General features: G+C 38.7%; 1 pseudogene; it reads left to right on the top strand.

The window, feature by feature from the left end:
- Nucleotides 1-292: 292 nt before the first annotated feature.
- LOC127028180 (centromere protein K-like) lies at nt 293-25,965 on the top strand (annotated as a pseudogene).
- Nucleotides 25,966-26,084: the final 119 nt, after the last annotated feature.

A 26,084-nucleotide genomic window follows, 5' to 3' on the forward strand; every position in this document is an offset into this window, starting at 1 on the left:
GAGATTTTGAAACCATGAAAGAAAAACATTTTTCCCCTTAGGGGGAAATTTTTTTTTTTTCATTTCTTTCGCAAACTAAACTTGTTTGCGAGCTGCCCAATTTGTCCCAAGCTTATAACTCTTTAACAGGAGGCCTCGTTTTTTGAAAACTTTTGTAGGAAGGATTTAGTATATTTATGAAATGAAAAAGTCTTTATTTTTAAACTATAACAGATAAACCTGCTATTTGAAAATATCCTACAATGCACACTTGTCCCTGTATGTATTTTTTACCTAATAATGTAGTTCTAAAATGAGGTAAGAAGGAATAACTTGTTGAAAGTGGAATGCATTAATATTAATGACATGCAAAAAAAAAAAAAAGTCTTCAGTTTTCAGGTATGGCGTACAGATAGAATCCTAATCTTACCATACAGAAATAGGGAAATTGCAAGCTACAAAGAAAAACATCTGAACAAATGTGACACTTTGATGTATATACTTTATAAGGTAATTAACAGCACAGTATTAGGGACCACAAGTCAATTTGGCTTGCGGTACAGAGGCCTGTAGTATCTCCTCATAATATGTATTTTTTGAAACTTTGTGTAAAATCAATCATGGAAATTTTGAAGGTCAACGATAATCATTATAATAATTTAAACGGTTTTGGGTGTTGGTTTTTTTCGCTATATATTCAGAGATTTATTTCATATAATGTTTTCATGTTGATGGATTGTATTATTGGGAGCGGGAGAGAGGGGGATAGGGCTTTTTGTTCCACCCCAACACCCCTTTCCAATTTCCAAAGGTTATATTTTCTCTGTTTGGGTTTTTTTTTTGTTTTTTGTTTTTTTGTTCAGGCCCTCTCAGCTCTGCTGCTGAGCCTTTTTGCCATGATGAAAATTATCTGTTCAGGCTTTTTTGTTTGTTTTTTGTCTTGCCAGTTTTTGGTCTGAGGAAAAAAAAAAAGTACATCACATCTCAAGACTGCTTAGTTTCTTTATTAGCCTTCTGTGGGGGAATTTGCTGGAGGCATTTCAGAAGTCTTAATAAATTATGTGAACTAGTTCTCTTTTGTTATGGAGACGTTCCAAGACTCTTAAGAAGATAATGATTTTCCTTTGCAAAAACCGTGCTTGTTAGACCTTATCAGATCATGGCAATCCAGACTTTCTAGTGTTCTGTTTTTAATTATTGATGCAACAAATTTGCCAGGAAGGCTTAGTAGAAGTATTGCTACCTTTCAGTTCTCTAGAATACTTCCAGTGTTCAGTGAGACATTCTGATTTTTTTCTTAGCCGCTCTACTATGGCATACCTGAACTTCGGAAGGACTAGCTGAATATTTCACTCCTTTTTAATTTATTCATTTGTTCAACATATTTTTCTCTGATGCCTCATTTTTGTTCTGAAAATGAACAAAAGATTGACTTAGGAATTTATGCATCATTAAGAAGGCAGAGATGTGTTTTTCTTCTTTAGATCTTTATCTTTTTTAATGTCTCCTTGTAATCTCTACCTATTTGGTGGGCTTAGTGATCCATTTAAGTATTTTTAAAGGCTTCCTGCATCTTGTACAGTTAGGAAATTTCTGTTGGTTGTTTTACCTTAAAAAAAAAATTAAAAAAAAATCCCTTTGAGTGCCATTTTGGCCCTTCTGTTTTTTCCCATCTTAATTGCTGTTGTCGTTTATGTATCTCTTTATAGATTTAACTAGGATTACATTTCTGAATTTGTATGTGTTTCTATTTGACCCAACAGTTTCTCAAACTTTTTTATTTAACCTGTGATGATTTTCCCTTGGTTGTCCTGGTGCCCTCTTTACTTGGTCACCTGCATATCTTTCAGGTTCTTTTGTTGTTTGTTTTTCTAGTAACCTCCAGGACACTTGAATTCAGAGTCTTTGATTAACAAATGAAAGTTATCATAAGGAGAAGTAGATTAGGACATTTATTAGAAGACAGAGTAGAAGTAACTATGCTTAACAACTTTGCAAATATATGGAAGAAAAGCATGGCTTTGTAGATGTGTACTTATTCTCTCATTGTTTCTTTAATAAAGTTGTCAGAAAATAAAAACCACAAGTACAGATAATCAAAGCAGTTTTGAAAATTTAGGACTTTGATTCAATAAAAAAAGTTATCAGTGTCTTCAAATTTTATTATAGTAATATGGTTAGCTGATTTTACTGAATGATTGGGTGCTATCTAGAAATATAGGGAGTTAACTAAAACTTTGAATTCAAAGGGATTGCTCTGTTACATATTTGACCTAAAGTAGCAGGTATGATTCAGTAACCCATTAATATTTATTGTAGATCTACATGGTAACTGTTCTATTTGCTTGTTAATAGGCTGAAAAAATTACCAGAAATCATCAATGACTTGGTTTGTCCTGTAGATGCCAAGGAAGAACTCTTGGATGAATGTGAGAGTATTTGGAAGCAGATGGAAGAGGTATGCAAATCACGAGTGTTGGACTAGATTTATTGTAAACTTTTCTCAGTGTTTTTTCGTTCATCTCCCCATCCTTCCCTGCATGCTTACCTCACCCCTCCAAAGAAACCACCACAAAAAAAAAAAGCGGGGGGGGGGAGAAGAAAAGATCTTCAAAAAGGCCAAAGGTAGAAGTGCTGGCAGGGGTGAAGAATGCCTTGCAGTGTCAAACTTTGTTTACAGTGTGCTGATGTTATGATTTAGTTAATTAGAATGGGAGTATATGTTAAAACTAGGGAAAACATAAGCAATTTACTTGTGTTCTGGTAGTACTAGCAAACTGGGACTTGAGATCCTTCTCTCTTTAGCCTCATGCAAGATGGGATTCAACTGCTGTTCACAAGTACTTTGGATCTTAAAGGAGAGAGAATGGGAGGTGAAAGAGGCTTAGAAGGATGATGCTGTTAGCATACACTCATGCAAGCTGACAGTTACATCCTCAAGAATAAAATTTATCTCTCTCGATATATGGTCCAATATGCTAATAATAACAACATTTTAGAGCAAGTTTTTTATTTACAGGAATCCCAGGAAAGATAAACTTTTGCTGTTATGTGTAAACTTAACGCTTGTTTATGTTGTTAAGAAATTGGCACAATGCATATCTTAATATTGAACAAGTGGCAGGGAATCCTGTATCTAGGTTTCTGAAGTATTGTAATAAGTTATCAACAGAAGTTTTTGTTTGGCACCACTTCAGAGGATGTGAACTTTCTTTGAAATTTTCAGATTAGAAGGGAAGTTAGAATGTTTATTATTTTGAATTTAATTGAAAATCTTTGAAATCTTGTATCTCATTTCCAGCATCCCCAAAACAATACAGTAAATGATAATGTGCATTATTTTTGGAAGTTGATAAAAGCAGTAGGATTTTTATTACTTTGTGATTGTTGCATCCTGGATGCAAGCATGTTTCAGCAAAAAGTTTAAAGAACTAATAGTCATTGAATTAACTCCTCAGGTTATATGGTTTATGATGTAATATTCCAATGACTGTATCAGCATTAGCAATTTTTATTGGAGAAATCCTATATTGTGTTTGGTTCCAAAGTACTACTTAGTAGTTTTACTGCTCTAGTAGAATGCATCCTGCCCTGTCATGCAGCAGGATAAATTGCTGACAGTTATAAAACAAGAAAGAGTTTAGCAGGTGTCTCCTGCTGAAGCCTTGGATATCTGTGGTGGCCTGAATTTCAGACTTGATATACATCCCATTGCAGTCAATGGGAGCTGATGTAGAGCACTCTTAAAAATCAGACCATTTCTGAAATGTATGGTATATCACCCTGCTAAAGGAGTTGAAACAAAAAATGTGTATTGTACTGTGATTGCTCTGTTTGGAGAGCCAGAATGGTAGCACCAAGTGTGTGAACTTGACAGCAGCTTCCCCATTCAGCCTTTGTCATTGTCCATGACTCTCCTCTCTTCCTAGTTTCTCATGTTCTTCATCTGTTCAGTGTCTTTCCCCATATCAGCTTTTCCCTCATAACTTGCCTTTTTCCTCAAATCATACATCATCTTTTGTTAGCTGCTACTTTTCTACTTATCAATTAATTGAAGTTCTACTTTTTTACTGCAGTATGATTTCAAAATATTTATTCTTTGCTGTTCTGGGTCAGGCTCTGAGGGACATGGTAGGAACCAATTCAAAATTCTTTTTTCCTGTAGTAAACAACTTTTGTTGGAATTTCTAAACATGTTTCTTTCCTATAAAAGAGAAGATTAAGTAAACATTGTTTGTGTTTTGTTTGTTTTCTACCAAGCTAATGCTTCTAGGAACAGAAACACTGCAAAAATCAGGTGCCAAGGTAAGACAGTATTTTTTTTTTTTCTCCACAAAATATTTAGTTTTCTGTAAAGAAATGGTGTGCTTCCAAAAGAAGGAAACTAAATTATCTTCACTTAGTCTCTAAAGCTGACAGCTGTACTCTTAATAACTTTGAAGGTTTATTCTGAAGTATGTGTCCAGCAAATACTGAAAAGTTTCATTTACGTATAGCAAAGGTTCTGTGCAGTTCTGCCACACAATCTGATAAATGACTAACACAGGCAGCAAAATGGAGGGGTGTGTAACTTTAATAGCCATTTGGACTATTTCCTAATCAGTGTATATGTAATTTGTGAAACTGTATATGGATCCTTTTAGTTTTACTCTGGAACTTTGTATTTGCAAACTACAGTTGTTCCCTATTTGTGGATATCATTAAAAAACTGATGTGCTTGAATTAGAAATTAACTGAGCAATGCTGAGTGCATGAACGTGAGCTCCCGTATCCCTCAAATTTTGGGGAACATGCAAAAAGGTAATGCTGGCTCACTGTTTAGTTGCTTGTAAATTCTAAATAGGAACCTTTAAAATGGAATTTATATGAGGACCCCAAATTTGGAAAATATAAATAGTTAAACATTGACCTGGTTGGGTGAAATATGTAGATTTTATAAATCTCCATCTTGCATGACTTCAGTAAGTGTATTCAGATAGTTAATATATTGACTGATTAACAAAATGAGCACTTTTTTTTTCAGAGATATATCTGTTGAATACATTCAGATATTTAGTTACTAGTTAATTACTAACACTAATCTCTTGCTAATAATAAACTATGTTCTAAACTATTATTTAATCAGAACAAATAAAAAAATGAAAATACATATTCAAATGCATAAAATACAATCTTTTTCTCCTTTTAGGACTCTGGATAAAATCCTAAAAGTAGAAATAAATTTTGTATAATTTTAATTGGGTGTAGACTCAGGTTTTTATGTTTCTTTGCAGCTTTATTGAAGCACATCATACCCTTGCAATTAATACTTAAACTTTGGAGATGTGCTTTTCTTGAAAACTGTCATAGCAAGACAATGATTAAATGGAGTTGCAAGGGTAGATTGCACTTCATGATAGAAAGTAGGGAGGAGAGGAAAAGGTCATGTTATATCCTCTGTCAGCAACTTTCATGGGATCTTATTGCAGCCCTAACATAGGCGCTTGTATTTTCATTGTAGCTGGCAAAGAAGCTGTGGGTTTTCTCCTTGCTGTTGACGTTGTCACTAATGTTCATTCCTTAATCACTTCAAGATTGTAATCTTGAAATGTATTCTGTGTGGTTTTATGCTTTAAGTTTGGGGACTGATTCTGGTCTACAATGTAATAGTTTACTTACTGAGCAGCATATTTTGCTGGGAATATATAGGGCATGAGAGAGAGACATCTGATGTACATATTTGCTGTATGCATTTGTCTGAAAAGACTGTCCTTGATTTAAGGTTGCTGAATGGTAGTGTTAATTTAGTTGTAAGTTTTTTTTTTTTTTGTTGTTGTTTTTTTTTTTTGTCCAGTTACTGGAATATCCAGAACATTTCATACATCCTTTTTTACCAAGTTTAAAGGATCAAAGAATGAGCTGATAGTATTGTCAAGAGTAGTGCTCCAGTATTACAAAAGAGATGATACCACCTGATTTGGAAAATAAAAAAATGTTTGTCTGGTGATTATTTCTTTTGTTTTGTGTTTGTTTTCTTTTCCTTTATTTTAAAAGGTTGTATTTTGAAGATGCACTTTACAAAGTTATTTTGAGTAGTGAAAAGCCAAACTTAAGTTTTCAATTCTTTATATTTTTATTATGAGAACTTGGCTGATGATTCTTAGCACATTTTTCTCTTCAATTTTTTTTTTAGTTAATGAAAAGCCAAATGCAATCTGCAGTGCCTTTTATGGAATGCTTGACCATATCAGCAGTACCTTTTGTATTTAAATGTATGCTTAATTTCTTATCAGATTACTTGTAATATGATATCTATATGTAATATATAATGTATTTGAAGAAAAATTATAGGTGCAGTCCCCAATTTCAGGAAGTGGAATAGTAATAATGAATATCTTGTTTCTCCAGAACATAAGATATTAAAATAAGTACATTTTTTAAAATCTACAGTTGTTTAGTTTGGGTTTTTCTTCATAAACTTTCCTGATGTTTTGTCTAATTGCTTCTATATTTTCAGTGATTACAGTGTGCTAGAACAGTAGTTCTAAAGGATTTTTGTTGAGTCCACAGATGTGGTTTTGATAGAAGATATATTTGACTACTGTTTTTTTGGAAGACAATCTTTTGTTTAGTCATCACACATATCAATCACAGTCCATTTAACCTTAAATGTGTATCAACCATGCATCTAAGGAGGAGTGAGGATGTGAAGTATTCTCATTGCTTCTAGTGGCTCATCCTCAGTTGTGGTAATTGTCTAATATTGCAGAGGAAATTAGGGGAAAAATTCCAACTCTACTTCTGATTTCCCCCTTTTGAAAAAAAAAAAGAATGAAAATGTTTCTTGATCCCTGCAAGTGGCTTTTTGAATCCTTTAAAGAAATAAGTGGTCTTTTGCGATAAGTGCTCTTTCATTTTGTGTAAACTTAATAATTGAATTTCTATCCCATTCTGTCTCATTTTACTCCAATGCAACTCAGCACACTTCAAGAGATGTTTCTTTTCTTGTTATACAACTTTCCTTGTTAATGATGCGAGTGAAAGCTTTAACAGCGGAGTATAATCAATGGCAAAAAAGAAGTCCTGAAAGTAACTGCTTACATGTAAGGTATACTCATATAAACTTCTGCAAAGTCCCTTTCATCTAGGCATCTTAAACTGTGTATATATTGAATGTCTGCTAATTTGTATTATTATACTGTACTTAAAATTAAATATTTCCCACAATAGCATGTATGTTTCATTTCTATATCCTTTTAGCACTTGTTCTAAGTGAATTTAGAATTGAAAGTGAATTCTACTATAACTTAATATTATGATTCTGGACAAATAAATGCGTAATTCATATCACCATTCATCAGTCAGAAAAGAACTGTTAGCACATCTCCTAAAATGTTTTGCCTCAAATAAAAGTTCATTATGCTGTTACTCTCCTTCAGGTTTTTTTTCCTTTCTGTGCTTGTTTCTTCTCCTTCTTTTTGTACTTCCTTTTTAGGACAGAACTACTTTGGCAAAGAATTTTGTCTTCATTTTGTCTTTTAAGAAGCTGATATATTTTCTATCTTTGCAAGTATTGCTAATAAACTAACAATAATTTACTCAGACATATTTTTAACCATACCTCCTTTTATTTTTTTTTTTATTGTTATTAATACTTCACAGAAGTGTTTTGTATTATGATGTACTAGCTGAAACTTTGAAATAAACCTTTAGTGGTAAGCCCACTACACTCTAATAAAATATCTAGGTTGGATTTAACAGGGGCCAAGAAAAAGCAGTAAAAGACACTTCAGTTTATTTTAACAGCACAGGAATCCAGATCACTTATTGATCCCGAGAAGCACAAACCACTGAGACAAGTGGTAGCTTTTATAGTTGTTAGGCATTATCAGTCAAAAGGTATAAATTCCTCAGTTCTTCAAAACGCCTTCTGTACATAAGCATCAGCGCTAACTGATTTCACTCTTGTTGCAAGGCTGATGTGGCTAGACACTGTGAAAATAAAACCATTCAGAATCTAAGTGTGAATAAAGTAATCTGGTCTTTCAGATGTCCCATTTGGAGACTCCTAAAACAGTTTACACTGCACTATCAGTATTCTGGTAGCATTCACTGTTACATCTCCTGTCAAGGACCCGTTGGCACCTTTCAACCTGGTAAAACTTATTAGTTAATCTTTAAATGGATACATTGACTCATTTGAATATTTTTATGCCAGAAGAGGCTTGGGTTTTTTAGTGTTTCCAAAATGACAGAAATGTGTTGTAGACAGCAAATGGTGATTTCCAATACTTTGTCATTTGGCCAAATTGGAATGCATTTTCAGATGAACATTAAAGTCACTTCTCCAGTTTCTTTCCAAGTTCATGTACTTGCTGCATATCATGATCAAGTAATAGGAGCTGGAAAAAAATATTTTTTCCTTCTTATAAATAGATATTGTTGCTCTATTAGAATAAATTCATAGTTCATGTGCTTTGTAAGCCTGTCTAAGAATGGTCAGCCTCAAATGCTTCTTAGAGGTATGTAGACCAAGAGCATGATGTTGAATGAATTTGGGAAATACTTGTTCTTGGCTGCTGTTCATGAATAAGCTGCTGGCTTAAAGCAAATGAATTGAAAGCACTTACAGTTTTTATCTGGGTAAAATACTTGGAGATGTTAGGTTTCCTTACTAAAATATGTAATTATTTTAAACTTTGAGCTATTTGCTTAAAAATATTCTTGGGACTTGACCTATTTTTATTGGTTTGCTGAGTTGCTTCGCTCAACCGTTCTTACTTGTTCCCAGGTCATAAGATTTATTATTAGAAATCTTAATTTTGTACTGGATAAATGATCTATGTGTATTATAATGCAAATAATATCATTTTGCAATCAAAGCTTTGCCTTTTTGGCTACCTTTCTGAGGGAAGGAAAAAGAAGTTGCTGCTAAGAATTTGAATAGAGTTATACTGCTTGTATGAAAATGAAGAGTCTACTGTGCTTGCATCTTCTGTGTCCATCTTTCTACCTGTTGTTTGTTTTGAAGGAGGAATTACTTAATTGAAAACATTGTCTGAATCATAGAATCATTTAGGTTGGAAAAGACCCTTAAGTTCATTGAGTCCAACCGTAAACTTAACACTGCCAAGTCCACCACTAAACCATGTCCCGAAGTGCCACTTCTACACGTCTTTTAAATACTTCCAGGGATGGTGACTCCACCACTTCCCTGGGCAGCCTGTTCCAATGCTTGACAACCCTTTCAGTGAAGAAATTTTTCACAATATTAAATCATTCTCTTCTAGTCAGTAGGGGACAATCTGAATGACTAAGAAGGCTAAATGCAAATTTGCAATGCTAAAATAGACGCTAATGGGTGAAAGGAATCATAGAATTCTATGATTATATGATTTCTTTCACCCGTTAGAGTGAACCTAAATAGGAATAGCAGAAATACTAATTTCATACAATTTACTAATAGAGCATGAATGTCAGGCTGTCTTGTTAGTTTGGTTTCTGATTTTAGTAATGGCCAGCTCATTTCTTATAAATGAGGACCTGTCAGCATTTCAATTTTAAACCTTATTTTCAGAGGTTATAACTTGGCAGTTCTACGTTTCTTTGGGCACAATATTGGCAAACGGGCTTGAATCCACAATGCAAATTTTATTTTTACAAAGCTTTTACTTTATTCTCTTGTTCTTTCTCAATTTCTGGTACTATTTATTTAGCTCTAGAGCTGCCAAATCAGCTAAATTAAAACTTTTTAACAAGCATTTGGCTCATAAAAATAGAATTTAACTTTTACCTTTGCAAAATTAGGAAGTGGAAGCAACCATATCTTAAACTGTATAAAACAGTTGGGGGCTCTGCATAATTTCTGTTTTTCTTTGCAAAATATCAGTATTCTGCCAAATTCTTCTTATTTTAATAGGAGTTTCTGTATAAACATGTGCATAGTAGTTGCTTTTATGTTCCTAGCATCTGGTAGTATTTTGCTTGGTAGTTGTACTATATATCACTAGGCAATTCTGTTTGTGACATTTGATTTTTGCAAGTGTAGTGATTCATAACTGAAAAAGCTTTAACTGCTTTTTTTAAAAGCAGTTGCCATAAATGTGTTGTCCCAGTGTCTTATGATCTGCACTGTCCCTTCACTAAATTAGGGTTAGTGATTTCTTTCCTGGGAAGATGTGGCTTCCTATTCTGACACTCACACAATCTGCAATACTATTGAATGGGAATCACGTACTCAGGATGAGGTATTTAACACTGAAGTGTTAGAAACCGATAGTGGAAATTGAGAATTCCAGATAGTGAGGGCTCACGATAATCACAGGGGGCAGGGGGAAGAGTTGTATGGGTTTCTTCAAATGTGCCAATGAATCTGAATAAAAGCACACCAATGAATTTTATCATGTGTACGTAGGGTATTTGTGTCATTAAAAAAATTTTGCTCTAATAATAGTACAGACTGCTACCTCCCACAGCTCTTAAACATAAGCTTAATTTGGGAGCACTCTACTCAAATTTTGTGTCGAGATTTAGAGACAGTAATTCTCTAAGTAAAAGGGATTTTATTGTGACATGTAATTTAATGCATTTTGAACTCAGTAGTTTTGCTGATTTTCATCTCTGAACAAACACTTACTGCTTTTAAAACTACTAATCTCAAAATTTGTGGAGATTTAAAGCTCTAAAATTACTTTATCAAAAAAAGTACTTTTATAAATTTATGAAATCAACTGTATTGTATTTAGGAGACATTTAATGCTTTTATGTGAAAGGGTTAGGGTTTTTCCTTTTTGTTAAAGGAAAACCTTTTATTGAAGTAATTATTTTTGTTAAAATTAGAGATTTGAAGCCCAAGCTTGGACAAAAAATATCCCCATCATATTAAGATTTAAATCTCTTAGAGTAGCTTTCATTTCTCCTGTTAATAGAGATAATCAAATGCTTCACTTTTTCAAAAGTCATGCATTTATCCAGATGCTGCAAGTTGACATGGAATTGAGAATTGATCGAAGTCCATTGAAGGCTATCAAATACAACAGTTCACTTTTTATTCAGAAAATCCATGAGCCATAAATCACTGTGTTTTGCAGAAGCATTCTGGGGGAACACTACCACATCCTTGAATAGTACCATATTTTCCCTTAAATACTGTGGTTGCTCAGGGTTGGAGTTAGGATATTGGCCTTGCTGGGCCTTTCGTCTCCCTATGTGTTGCTGTTCTTGTGAACAGTAAGGATCATACCTTGCTTTGTAAGTTCTTTAAATCTGATAGATTTTACAATCCTGATCAAGCAGTTGGGAGGCTGTTTTACAAGGAATTGGAAGACTGGAGGGATTTGATTGCCCATGTTGGTAATGTTGATGGAATCCCTTCCACTGAAAAATCAGGCTTGCTTATCTTGAAGTATGACTGTACTTCACATTTCAATATTACGTACCTGAGCTAGTTCAGGTACAAAAAAATAACGCAGAAGCATTAACACCACACTTTTTTCAGTCTAATTAAATTTGCTGAAAAGTAACAGTAGATTAGCCCAGCAGAACACCACAAAATGTGGTTAAACTGCTGCTGATAGCCAAGCTAGTTTTTTAGAGGCTACACAAGTTTCTCTCTAGCCAGGCTGATTTTCAGTAGAAACAAGTCTACGTCATACAATGCAAAAAAAAACAAATTCATTTTATTTTTCAGTAATTTCTACCAATCCAGATGTACTGGTAGCATTAGGAAAATAAGAGGTAAGTCTCTTTGTTAAGAGATGATAAACTTTTGTTAAAAAAAAAAATGAAAAAAGTATATACAATTGCTACATTTTCCTATGACGACTACTGTGGTGGACTACTGCTAAGATACTGTGTATGTTTCTTCAGGCATTGTTGTTGTTCTGATGTTTTTCTTCCCTTGTATTATAATTACTAAAATTTCCTAGTTGTAATGAATGATTTTTTAAACAAAAAGAAAACTTTATTTATTGCATTTTATTATTAAAACTTTATATATTGTATTTCATACTTTATATAAAATAACGTAACATTATATGTTACACAGAAGAGTCAGTAATCTTAGATCTAGAGTTCTGTGGAAATCTGCAAATATTTTGAGTTATTCCAGACTCTGCAAACTGTAGGTTCATTTTTGCTTTTTTATAGTTGCAGAAAGTAAAGAATGGTCTCGAAATGGTGCTGTCAACAGTTCAGTCAAAGAATAAAAAAAATTGAAGAAGACCTGAAAAGGTAATACGATAATTTGAACTTATGAATGCTGTAAGCTTTTTTTACCACACCTTATTTTTTTGACTGTCCAGGAAAGCTCTATTTATCTATTGTGCCATCTCCTACTTCTCATGTTTCAAAGAGAACAGCAGTGGCATGAGGAACAGGAGCAGATACTAGATGCTCTTAATGGAATTGAAGAAGAGATGAAAAAACAAGTTGTACGATTTTCTGAAAAAAGGTGTTTATAGTGTTGAGGTTTTTTATATTGAAGAATTTAAATATCAACAAGAGCAACTGAGCAAACAAACTCTTAAAAACATACTACTTGTTTTCTTAAATAGATGAAATAACTCAGTAATGCATGTTTGAAACATGGAAAATATTGCTACAATCTGCTTATATCCTGTGATTCAAGATGTTGAACTTATAACAATAGAAAATAAGGGATTTTTTACTTAAGAACTTTTTAATTATTTTCTTGAATTTCATATTCTATTGCTATGTTTTTACTATTACTTTGTGTCCTGGTTTTGGCTGGGACAGAGTTAACTCTCTTCTTAGTAGCTGGTACAGTGCTGGGTTTTGGATTTAGTGTGAGAATGATGTTGATGATAACACCCTGATGTTTTAGTTGTTGCTAAGTAGCGCTTCTCTTCAGCCAAGGACTTTTCAGTTTCCCATGCTCTGCCAGCAAGCAGGTGTGCAAGAAGCTGGGAGGGAGCAGAGCCGGGGCAGCTGACCCGAACTAGCCAAAGGGGTATTCCATACCATGGAACGTCATGCCCAGTATATAAACAGGGGGGAGCTGGCCGGGAGGGGCGGATCGCTGCTCTGGCATCAGTCAGTGGGTGGTGAGCAATTGCATTGTGCATTGCTTGTCTTTTCTTGGGGTTTATTTCTCTTTTTTTTGGTTATATTTCTTTTCATTTCAATTATATTTTTATTAATATTAGTTAGTATTATATTTTATTTTACTTTAGTTATTAAACTGTTCTTATCTCAACCCATGAGTTTTACTTTTTTTTCCCCTCTTTCCTCCTCCCCACCCCACTGGGAGGGGGGAGGGGGGAGCGGCTGCGTGGTGCTGAGTCGCTGGCTGGGGTTAAACCACGACACTTTGGATACTAGAGCATTTCAAGAACTGAAAAATAAAATGTTGAAACTAAGGGCATATAAGGAAGAACTCTTGAATGCTTTGGGTGAATTCCTAGAAGAACATTTTCCCTTTCCAGAGAAAGGTGGAAGTGCTAAAAAGAAAAAGGTAAGACTTTCTTAATAACTATTAAATTTGGAATGTTCATTTTTTTATTTAACTACACATAATATCTTTTTAAAGTCACTAGCATAGAATCTTCAGTTATATTTTGAAATAACTATGGTTCTTACAGCTGATCCTTTATGTTTAATTGATATTTTTCAAGTTGGTTTATATTATTTAAGGCTGTTCCCAGCTGGATATTTTCTTTTTTAATGCATATATCATTTACCAAATAAGATGCATAGCAATGTATTGTATTTCTTACTGAACTGCAAGCTGTGCCAAATTTGGAAATAGCGAGGGGTTCACTCCAAATTGTTCCCCCTTCCCCCCCGGAGTCAGCAAGTGAATTCATATTTTCCTCGGCAAAGCAGATTTTAACTGTCTAACAATGTTTTTGGAACAATAATAAGGACAAGTGTTTATAATTACAGTGTAGTTTAGAATGTTAACCACCAGTTTCTCTTCAGGCAAACTGGGCCAAAAATTATCTTAAAACTTTAGGGAAAATAGGCAGTCAGGGAGTATTTTGCATAATAAATTCAAAGTCTACCATTACCATTTGAAAGAATAGTTACAAAATAGCTACAAAAAAGGTGGAGGTTGATTTGTATTTCAGACACACTTAAGAACACAGAAATAGAAAGGATTTCTTGAATCCAGTTCCCTGTTATTGCAGACAACCACATAATTTCTTTAATACTATCATTGAGCTCCATTTTAAAACTAATTATTTTTGTTACTACTGTTTCTAATGGAGTTTGTTCTAGTGCCTCAGTACTCTGGTTAGAAACTGTCTCCTAATTTCCAGTCTAAATTTATTTGTGTCTAACACAGATCCATGTATTCTTACACCAGTATTGTACTTAGAACAGCTCACTGTCTTGTGTTTATTTCTCCTAATATATTTATAGACAGCAATCTTATCCCCTCTCTTTCTTTGTTTTGCTAATTGAACTAGCAAAGCTTTCTTGTTCTCCTCCTGTAAGATAGTTTTTCAGTTCCCTGGCTTATCCTAATAATGCCCATTTTCTATATTTGCTTCCACTTGGATTCATCTTTTTTAGAACCTGGTAGAAACCAATATTATAAACAAAACTACTAGCTCATAGTCATCACTAAAGCAGCTAATTACACCCTTGTCTTTTTCTTCATGTTATTTCCAACTGATGAACCTTGAGCTTCTAATAATAATTTTAAAAGTCTTGGTTTTGCACAGAAGTACATATTTTGCACATAGAAATACCAAATGCAGCCTTCAAGGCATGATGTCCATCTTCAAAGTCATTCACATCTTATTCTATTATATTTCAGTTCTTCTGCATATCGATGCCTTCCAGTTTCCTGCTATTACTAAATATGATCACCCCTACATTTTGTTCCATCACTAAGAAAGTAAAACTTAAGGGATTAATTAAGTCTTCTTTCAATCACACATTTCCTGATTTCAGCCTGATATGTCACCTACCTATTTGCTGGTTCTTATTCATCTTACAATTGTTCTAGGACATGTCTCTTCAAACACTAATGACTTTCCAAGATGCATTTTAAGTAGTTTTCCATTTTTCCCATATATATCGTTATTATTTCCTTAAAAATATATTTCCTATAATGAAAAACATCAGTTCATTTGCTCCCATATGTGTGATGTCATCGAAAAATTCAGGCTGGAAGTGACCTCTGGAGATCTTCCAATCCAACCCCATCATCAAGGTAGTGCCAATTTCAAAGTTGGATCAAGTTGCTCATGGCCAACTGTTTTAAATATAAGAAACAGTTAATTCCTGCGTGTATTTTGGAATTCTGTGGAAGATTTTATGTAAAAACTCCTGCCCCAGAGTAAAATTCAACTGCTTGAATTTTCTCAGCCTATGTTATACTGACTGTCAGAACTTCTGATTAGCTACCCTGCCTTTGTCTCTCTAAAGAAAAAAATGATCACCCAAGGTGTTTGGGATTAATCTACCCTTCCCCTCCTCACAGAGGCTCACCTTCTACCTTTTTTTTAGTTAAAAGTAAAATTTATTTTAATAAATTTCCAAGCAAGGTCTTATCTTGTATTAGTTTTAATGTTATTTATGCATTTCCTGAACTCTTAAACACAGTTTATTTTCTGATCAATCTTTTTCTTTCTTTCCACTCCTTTTAAATTCATAGCTGCTTCTATATCTTTTGACTCAGTTGGATCTCACTGGTTCAACTGCAGATCCCCCGTAATCTGCATCTAAGTGATTAACTGTGAACGCAGGAGAGCGAGCCATTTTCACCTATATTATTTTCTTTAATGTGTCAGAAATACAAATTGTAGGCATTAACAATGAAATTTGCTGCTACATTGATTTGGAGGAACCCATTATTCGCATCTATTATCAGCTTTGTTCAACACTCTGGAAGCACAGAACTCTTAACTCTGTATGTCAGTAATTTTGCTTTGCTTCATGGAAGCTTCTTGTGCTCTCAATAGTTCTGTGTGACCGTGAACGTGCAGGGCTGAAGCCTTTAGGGCACGGCTCCACAACAGTGTGAACTGCTCCAAACCTAGCTGTTCTGGTTCCACCCTCTTTTCACCAGACACCTGCATCTGGGAGTGGGAGGGAAGACTGAATTACAGCAGCCCAGGTTAGCTTCTGTTGCAATGGCCCAACACCTTTAGTATAGGTAGTGATTGAGGTAAGAATTATCTTGCATTTTAAATCATAGAATGATTTAGGTTGGAAAAGACCCTTAAGATCATCGAGTCCAACCTTAAACCTAACACTGCCAAGTCCACCACTAAACCATGTCCCTAAGCGCCACATCTACACATCTTTTAAATGCCTCCAGGGATGGTGACTCCACCACTTCCCTGGGCAGCCTGTTCCAATGCTTGACAACCCTTTCGGTGAAGAACTTTTTCCTAATATCCAATCTAAACCTCCCCTGGCGCAACCTGAGGCCGTTTCTTCTCATCCTATCACTTGGTACTTGGGAAAAGAGACCGACACCCACCTCGCTACAACCTCCTTTCAGGTAGTTGTAGAGAGCAATAAGGTCTCCCCTCAGCCTCCTTTTCTCCAGGCTAAACAACCCAGTTCCCTCAGCCGCTCCTCATAGGACTTGTTCTCTAGACCCTTCACCAGCTTCGTTGCCCTTCTTTGGACACACTCCAGCACCTCAATGTCTTTCTTGTAATGAGGGGCCCAAAACTGAACACAGTATTCGAGGTGTGGCCTCACCAGTGCCGAGTACAGGGGGACAATCACTTCCCTAGTCCTGCTGGCCACACTATTTCTGATACAAGCCAGGATGCTCTTGGCCTTCTTGGCCACCTGGGCACAACACCCCCAGGTCCTTTTCCGCTGGGCAGCTTTCCAGCCACTCTTCCCCAAGCCTGTAGTGTTGCATGGGATTGTTGTGACCCAAGTGCAGGACCCAGCACTTGGCCTTGTTGAATCTCATACACTTGGCCTCGGCCCATCGATCCAGCCTGTCCAGATCCCTCTGTAGAGCCTTCCTACCCTCAAGCAGATCAACACTCCTGCCCAACTTGGTGTCCTCTGCAAACTTCCTGAGGGTGCACTCGATCCCCTCATCCAGATCATTGATAAAGATATTAAACAAAATTGGCCCCAATACTGAGATACTTTATCTCAGATAAAAAGATAAGAAATATGAAAAGTCATTTGTTGAGGAATATTCTTTATGCAAATCTACCTCGTGGAAGGGAGAAGAAGGTGCCTTTCAGGTTAAATAAATAAATGCTAAGCATCCTGCTTAAAAGTGACTTTATAAGCATTAATTAATTAGAGATACTATTATATTGGTGACACTTAAAATATGTAAGTAATAAAATTTTATAAAACAGTATACACAATGTATGTTATAGACCTAGCAAATTAAGTTTGCTAGTTCTGTGAGAGTGCAAACCTCTTTACACTAATATCCTTAGGATTTTATTCTTTGTATATCACTATTACTGAGGTCATAACCTAATTTCAACTTTGAACTCACTACCTAAGTTACAAAGTAATATTTTTGGGCAGAGAAATACAACAGCCGAGGCTATGAAGTATCTTCATGATTGCTCCGAGGAAGCTTTTGCAGCTGCTTAGTGTAGATTCTATTTCCTCAGCCTAGTATTAAGATAAAGGCACAAAGATATGCATCGTTGAGCCCTAGCTCCATCATGGTTTGCAGGATTTCCATGGAGCAGGCAGTATGTCCCCCTTTCTGAAGGTGAGAATATTAAGAACTGGGATGGAAAAAGGAGCCAGAATTTGCCTTTCATGAATTCTTCTTTACTGCCTGTATTCCTCTTCTGTTCCAGAAGTGGAGTTTGTGTAAGGTGCTGCACATCTGTTAATGTCTTAGGACTTAAGTCAACACATTCAACAGCAGTGTTGAGTAAGCAGCCACCAATGCTGAGTTATCTCCTTTATTTTGTTGAATGTGAGGTGGATGGGGAAAACTGATAAAATTGAAAAATAAAAGAAGCAGGTTCACCATGCAACAGCAAAAGCAGTTTTGTTGGCATTGCTGCCTAAGGAATCCATATCAATTTATAGGCAAATAGCTTGATTTGCTTGCTGCAAATGAAAACAAGTAATTTTCTAATGGAATGCTGTACAAATTATATTTTATCAAGGACTTTTTTTTTTCTAACTTTTTATGATTCTATTTCTTAAACTTGGCCAATTTTTTAAATTTAAGTCAGGGTAAGAGTAAACATATTTATTAGCAAATCATGAAAAAATATTAAGGCGCTATGAACTGAAGTCTTGAGCTGTGTCAACTTTGGAGCTCATTGTAAACACTTTCTAAAGTTCAAGAAAAACATTATTATTTTTCCTAACAGATCATATTCACAGAATGTTTTGCACTGTACTACATATTTATAAATATGATGTACTTGGTTTTATTTAAATGTAAACCCAGGTAGATATACTATAATCATTTAAGATTAATCTTCTTCAATAATTATTTCAAAAAATGTTACATTTAAAGTTTATGATATTGAACTGCTGGATGAATGATTTAAATCCTACCTTGTATTTGTGTCATGACTGAATGTAAGTAAAAGTCTTCATCTGTTGTGTACTATGCAATCAAATAATTGTGTGATGATTTTTCTTTGTCAATTAAGACTTTTTCCTGACTAGTTTCGGTTTTCTGTTAATATGCCTGGGGGGTGCTTCTCCTTGCAGAATTCTTCTGAAGAGCCAGCTGTACAACTGATAACACTGCATGAAGTTTTAGAGGTAAGATGGCTTTGTTATGTAGAGATTTGGGGGATTTTCTATCACAAGATCTCAGATCTTGTGATCTATCACAGATCTCAGATCTAATCACAATATATTAATAAGATAAATAACAGTATATGTGTCGTGGTTTAACCCCAGTCAGCAGCCAAGCACCACACAGCTGCTCCCTCACTCCCAGTCTCCCCCCCTGCTCCCGGTGGGATAGGGAGGAGAATCGGGAAAGAAGGTAGAACTCATGGGTTGAGATAAGAACAGTTTAATAACTAAAGTAAAATATAATACTAACAATAGTAATAATGAAATATAATAATAATAGTAATGAAAAGGAATATAACAAAACAAAAAAAGGGGGGGGGTGGAGGAAAAAAAAGACCAGTGATGCACAATGCAATTGCTCACCACTCGCTGACCGATGCCCGAGCCACGATCCGCCCCTCCCGGCCAACTCCCCCCTGTTTATATACTGAGCATGACGTTCCATGGTATGGAATACCCCTTTGGCTAGTTCGGGTCAGCTGCCCCGGCTCTGCTCCCTCCCAGCTTCTTGCACACCTGCTTGCTGGCAGAGCATGGGAAACTGAAAAGTCCTTGGCTTAAGATAAGTGCTACTTAGCAACAACTAAAACATCAGAGTGTTATCAACATCATTCTCACACTAAATCCAAAACACAGCACTGTACCAGCTACTAAGAAGAGAGTTAACTCTGTCCCAGCCGAAACCAGGACAATATCCACCCCTTATTCTATACCATTTACATCATGCCCAGATCCCACACTTTCCAATACATTTCCAATTAATCACCATCACCTTTCCTGTCTTTTCATACATATACATACGGATATCATTCCCACAGTCTATGGGCCATCTCTATCAAATGGCTGTTGAGTTCATTCAGTCCATGACTTTGGGCTCCATCTGTCATAACAGTCTGTCTGGGCAGGAGGGATGGTGCAAAGTCCACTCAGTCGGCAGAACAGGATTGGGCTTTGCTGTGGTGTGGTGGGCGGGTGACATTGGGTGCAGCAGGAGGATGGTGTGTGGTGTTGGATTGTTGCATGCTGAAGTCAGTCCTGGTTCCATCACTACTGCACTTCACTCAGTTTTATCAAAGTTCATTCTTCATTAATCTAAGGGATTCTTACTGTAATACCATTAATATAGCATATAACAGTTATAATAATGATGACATACAGTGGCAGGATTATATAGCAATTAACATCATACAATTTAATCTATTGGCTGTTCTCGCCTAAAATCAAATCCCCTTGAGGCACACATCGGACTTCCCCATCCTTCCGCATCACCCACCAAGTGCACCCAGGCCCTTGAGCAAAAGCAATCCCACGAATGGGTTTGCCTTTGCCTGAGGCGGGAGTAACCCAGACTGTCTTCCCTAGCATATTTTTTATGTGCACTACAGGGACTTTATCCCCTTCTACAGTATGTAAAAGTTCTGATTGGGCAGGGCCAGCTCGATTGGCAGATCCTCTAGTGTTGACTAACCAGGTGGCCTTTGCTAGATGTGTATCCCAATGTTTGAAGGTCCCACCACCCATTGCTCTCAATGTAGTCTTTAACAGTCCATTGTATCGCTCGATTTTCCCAGAGGCTGGTGCATGATAGGGGATGTGATACACCCACTCAATGCCATGCTCTTTGGCCCAGGTGTCTATGAGATTGTTCCAGAAATGAGTCCCGTTGTCTGACTCAATTCTTTCTGGGGTACCGTGTCGCCATAAGATTTGCTTTTCAAGGCCCAGGATAGTGTTCCGGGCAGTGGCATGGGGCACGGGATATGTTTCCAGCCAGCCGGTGGTTGCTTCCACCATTGTAAGCACATGGCGCTTGCCTTGGCGGGTTTGTGGGAGTGTGATATAGTCAATCTGCCAGGCCTCTCCATATTTGTATTTCAGCCATCGTCCCCCATACCAAAGAGGCTTTAACTGCTTGGCTTGCTTAATTGCAGCGCATGTTTCACATTCATGGATGACCTGTGCGATAGTGTCCATGGTCAGGTCCACCCCTCGCTCACGAGCCCATCTATATGTTGCGTCTCTTCCCTGATGGCCTGAGGTGTCGTGGGCCCACCGAGCTAAAAATAATTCACCCTTATGCTGCCAATCCAGATCCACCTGAGCTACTTCAATCCTAGCAGCCTTGTCTACCTGTTGGTTGTTTTGATGTTCTTCAGTGGCCCGACTCTTAGGTACATGGGCATCTACATGACATACTTTCACAACCAGATTCTCTAGCCGGGCAGCAATATCTTGCCACAATGGGGCAGCCCAGATGGGTTTCCCTCTGCGTTGCCAGTTACTCCGCTTCCATTGCTGCAACCACCCCCACAGAGCATTTGCCACCATCCATGAGTCAGTATAGAGATAAAGTATTGGCCATTTTTCTCGTTCAGCAATGCCTAAAGCCAGCTGGATGGCTTTCACCTCTGCAAACTGACTCGATTCACCTTCTCCTTCTGCAGTTTCTGCAACTTGTCCTATAGGACTCCATACAGCCGCCTTCCACCTCCGATGCTTTCCTACAATGCGACAGGACCCATCAGTGAACAGGGCATATTGCCTCTCATTTTCTGGCAGTTTATTATACAGTGGGGCCTCTTCAGCACCCGTCACCTCCTCCTCTGGCAATATTCCAAAATCTTTGCCTTCTGGCCAGTCCGTGATCACTTCCAGAATTCCTGGGCAACTGGGGTTTCCTATTCGACTCCATTGTGTGATCAGTGCAACCCCCTTACTCCATGTAGCATCAGTTGCATGATGTGTAGAAGGGACCTTCCCTTTGAACATCCAGCCCAGCACCGGCAGTCGGGGTGCCAACAGGAGCTGTGTTTCAGTACCAACCACTTCTGAAGCAGCTCAAACTCCTTCATATGCTGCTAATATCTCCTTTTCAGTTGGAGTATAGCGGGCCTCACATCCTCGATATCCCCGACTCCAAAACCCTAGAGGTCGACCTCGGGTCTCCCCGGGTGCTTTCTGCCAGAGACTCCAGGTAGGGCCATTCTCCCCGGCTGCGGTGCAGAGCACATTTTTAAGATCTGGTCCTGCCCGGACTGGCCCAAGGGCTACTGCATGAACTATCTCCCGTTTAATCTGTTCAAAGGCTTGTTGTTGCTGAGGGCCCCATTTAAAATCGTTCTTCTTCCGGGTCACTTGATAGAGAGGGCTTACAATCAGACTCTAATTTGGAATATGCATTCTCCAAAAACCTACAACCCCTAAGAAAGCTTGTGTTTCCTGTTTACTAGTTGGTGGAGACATAGCTGCTATTTTGCTGATCACATCCATTGGGATGTGACGACGTCCATCTTGCCATTTTATTCCTAAAAACTGGATCTCCTGTGCAGGTCCCTTCACCTTACTCTGTTTTATGGCAAAACCGGCCTTCAGAAGGATTTGGGTTATTTTCTCCCCTTTCTCAAAAACTTCTTCTGCTGTGTTGCCCCATACGATGATGTCATCAATGTACTGCAGGTGTTCTGGAGCTCCACCTTTTTCCAGTGCAGTCTGGATCAGTCCATGGCAAATGGTGGGGCTGTGTTTCCACCCCTGGGGCAGTCGATTCCAGGTGTACTGGACGCCCCTCCAAGTGAAAGCAAACTGTGGCCGGCACTCTGCTGCCAAAGGGATTGAGAAAAATGCATTAGCGATATCACTTGTGGCGTACCACTTGGCTGCCTTTGACTCCAGTTCATATTGGAGCTCTAGCATGTCTGGCACGGCAGCACTCAGCGGTGGTGTGACTTCATTCAGGCCACGATAGTCTACTGTTAGTCTCCATTCTCCATTAGACTTTCGCACTGGCCATATGGGGCTGTTAAAGGGTGAGCGAGTCCTGCTGATCACTCCTTGGCTCTCCAGTCGACGAATCAGCGTATGGATGGGAATCAGGGAGTCTCGGTTGGTGCGATATTGCCTCCGGTGCACCCTTGTGGTAGCGATTGGCACCTGTTGCTCTTCGACCCTCAGCAACCCCACAACCAAAGGGTCCTCAGAGAGTCCGGGCAAGGTGGACAACTGTTCAATTCCCTCTGTCTCCAAGGCAGCTATACCAAAGGCCCACCAGTACCCCTTTGGGTCCTTGAAATACCCTCTCCTGAGATAGTCTATGCCAAGGACGCATGGGGCCTCTGGGCCAGTCACAATGGGGTGTTTCTGCCACTCATTCCCAGTGAGGCTTATTTCAGCCTCCAATACAGTTAGCTGTTGGGATCCCCCTGTCACCCCAGAAATACAAATAGGTTCTGCCCCTTTATAGCTTGATGGCATTAGAGTACACTGTGCACCGGTGTCCACTAGAGCTTTATACTCCTGTGGGTCTGATGTGCCAGGCCATTGAATCCACACAGTCCAGTAAACCCGGTTGTCCCTCTCCTCCGCCTGGCTGGGGGCAGGGCCCCTCTAGTCCCGGTCATAGGATTCTCCACTCACTCTTTGTAAAAATGGATTAGAATTCCTTCTCATAGGATCAGGAGTAAGATCAGCCCTTCCACTCTGTCGGCCACACCGCTCGCAGTGCTCACTGGAGGCTGAAGCAACCATTTTCCTGGAAGAACCCTCATGTGTGATTGTTTTCCCTCACAATTCCCGTACCCGTGCATCTAGGACCGAGGTAGGTTTTCCATCCCACTTCCTCATATCCTCTCCGTGCTCACGCAGGTAAAACCACAGTGTTTACCCCGTGGTGTGTACCTTCTGTCTCCTCTCTCTTGAGCAGAGGGATGCTTATTCCTAATAGCTGAGATTATATTGGTCCATATAGGTGGGCGGCCAAACTTATCCTCAAATCGCTGGAACTCTTGGGACCATTTCTCGGCTAGTATGTCTGGCAGTTTCTCCACAGCCGCGACAAGGGAGGAAGTGAGACTTTCTTCATATTGCCAAAGTCGGCGAGCCAATTCATCCACTGTTGGTCCCTCTTCATCTTTCTGGTCCATTACTGCCAATGCATTGGCATACGATGATGGTGCGCTTCGTACAAACTTCCGCCACATGGGTCGTGCGCATTGGACTTCATCTGGATCTGTGGGTAACCGCCCATCGTCTGGGTCATAATAAACCATCTCCCACATGGCTAATTCCCTCAGGTACTGGATACCTCTCTCCATGGTGGTCCACTTGCCTGGGTGACATACAACATCTTCCTTGAAGGGGTACCTTTCCCTCATGCCCGATAGAAGTCGCCTCCAGAGGCTGAGGGCTTGTGTCTTTTTCCCAATCGCCTTGTCAATGCCCCCTTCCCTAGAAAGGGATCCCAGCTGCTTGGCTTCCCTACCCTCTAATTCCAAGCTACTTGCCCCATTATCCCAGCATCGGAGCAGCCAGGTGATAATGTGCTCGCCTGGATGACGGCTGAAGTCTTTTCGCATATCTTGCAGCTCACTCAAGGATAGGGATCGGGAGATTATCTCCGGCTCTGCCTCTTCCTCCTGTTCTCGTGATGACCCTGGTTCACCTTCATCCTTTGCTAAGCGAGCTGTCTTTTTTGAGTATTTCTTCTTCTGTACAGGGGCAACTGATACTGGCATGGGTTGGTTCTCTGGTTCAGCTGCAGTACCTGTCATGGGGGTCGGAGTGGCTGCAGCGGCTGTCGCCGGGGTCGGAGGGGCTGCAGTGGCTGTCATTTTGTTGTCAGATCCAGAGACCTTCTCTTCCCCTTGAGGGTACTGAACAGTGTTAAACAGGGCTCGGTAGGCATGGGCCAGGCCCCAGCACATTGCAGTGATTTGTGTCTCCTGGAATTGTCGGGGTGACAGCATACTCTTTCCAAATGTTCTACTAGTTGTTCAGGATTCTGCACTTGTTCAAGGGTGAAGTTCCAAAACACTGGAGGTCCCCACCGTCCTAGGCATTTGCCCATGCTACCCCACACACCCTGCCACTCATAACTCTCCCGCCTTGGGGCAGATCTCTGGGAGATCCTCTTAAATAGTTGTTTAACCCTGAACAAGACCTGAACCACATTCAGGAACATGCTGGTTCCTAGCAATAGAACCATGTTAGTTTCAACATTCCAAGGATATTCAAAATTTTCGAAATGCTCAAACACTACTGTAATTAGCCTGGAGGAGGAGGGGAAGGTGAAGGAAGGTGTCTCCCCCATAGATTGGCTCCCCGAGGAGGAAAGGGAAAGGGTGTAATTATTAATAGTTTCCACTAGATAGCTCCCGAAGTACGGAGATAACGGCAATGCTGAGTACAAATACCGGATTAGTCCCACAACCGATAATTTTATCGTACCATAAGCCAGTGTTACATAGTAAAGCAAAGTGAAAACCTTAATCCACCTCACCTTATGGGTGATAAGCAGCAGCACAGGGACTATATACGGCAAGTAAGGTGATACATAACACAACTCTAAGAGCCAATAAATCAACATTGTGACCAGCAACTACTAAACTAATACAATGAATGCTTATAACAAATTCGTTTTAACAAGCACTGGTCAGATCTGTTGTTATCTCAAGCCTTTATGACCCACGTTGGGCGCCAAAAAGGACTGCCGTGGTTTAACCCCAGCCAGCAGTTAAGCACCACACAGCCGCTCCCTCATTTCCCATCCTCCCTGTGTCCCGTCCACCCCCCCCGCCCCGTCGTCGTCGTCGTCGTGGTGTGTGTGTGTGTGTATGTCCTGCTCCCAGTGGGATGGGGAGGAGAATCAGGAAAGAAGGCAGAACTCGTGGGTTCAGATAAGAACAGTTTAATAACTAAAGTAAAATATAATACTAACAATAGTAATAATGAAATATAATAATAATAATGAAAAGGAATATAACAAAAAAAAGGAGGGGGGGAAGGAAAAAAAACCCAGTGATGCTAATGCAATTGCTCACCACCTGCTGACCGATGCCTGAGCTGTGATCTGCCCCTCCTGGCCAGCTCCCCCCTGTTTATATACTGGGCATGACGTTCCATGGTATGGAATACCCCTTTGGCTAGGTCGGGTCAGCTGCCCCGGCTGTGCTCCCTCCCAGCTTCTTGCACACCTGCTTGCTGGCAGAGCATGGGAAACTGAAAAGTCCTTGGCTTAAGATAAGCGCTCCTTAGCAACAACTAAAACATCAGAGTGTTATCAACATCATTCTCACACTAAATCCAAAACCCAGCACTGTACCAGCTACTAAGAAGAGAGTTAACTCTGTCCCAGCCGAAACCAGGACCAGACTTTTTCCTGATTAGTTTTGGTTTTCTGTTAATATGCCTGGGGGGTGCTTCTCCTTGCAGAATTCTTCTGAAGAGCCAGCTGTACAACTGATAACACTGCATGAAGTTTTAGAGGTAAGATGGCTTTGTTATGTAGAGATTTGGGGGATTTTCTAATACTCGGATCTGATCACAATATATTAATAAGATAAATAACAGTATATGACATACAGTTAAGATAGTTAAATGAAAAG

This window comes from Gymnogyps californianus, unplaced genomic scaffold, assembly GCF_018139145.2.
Source record: "Gymnogyps californianus isolate 813 unplaced genomic scaffold, ASM1813914v2 HiC_scaffold_250, whole genome shotgun sequence".
Lineage (NCBI taxonomy): Eukaryota > Metazoa > Chordata > Aves > Accipitriformes > Cathartidae > Gymnogyps > Gymnogyps californianus.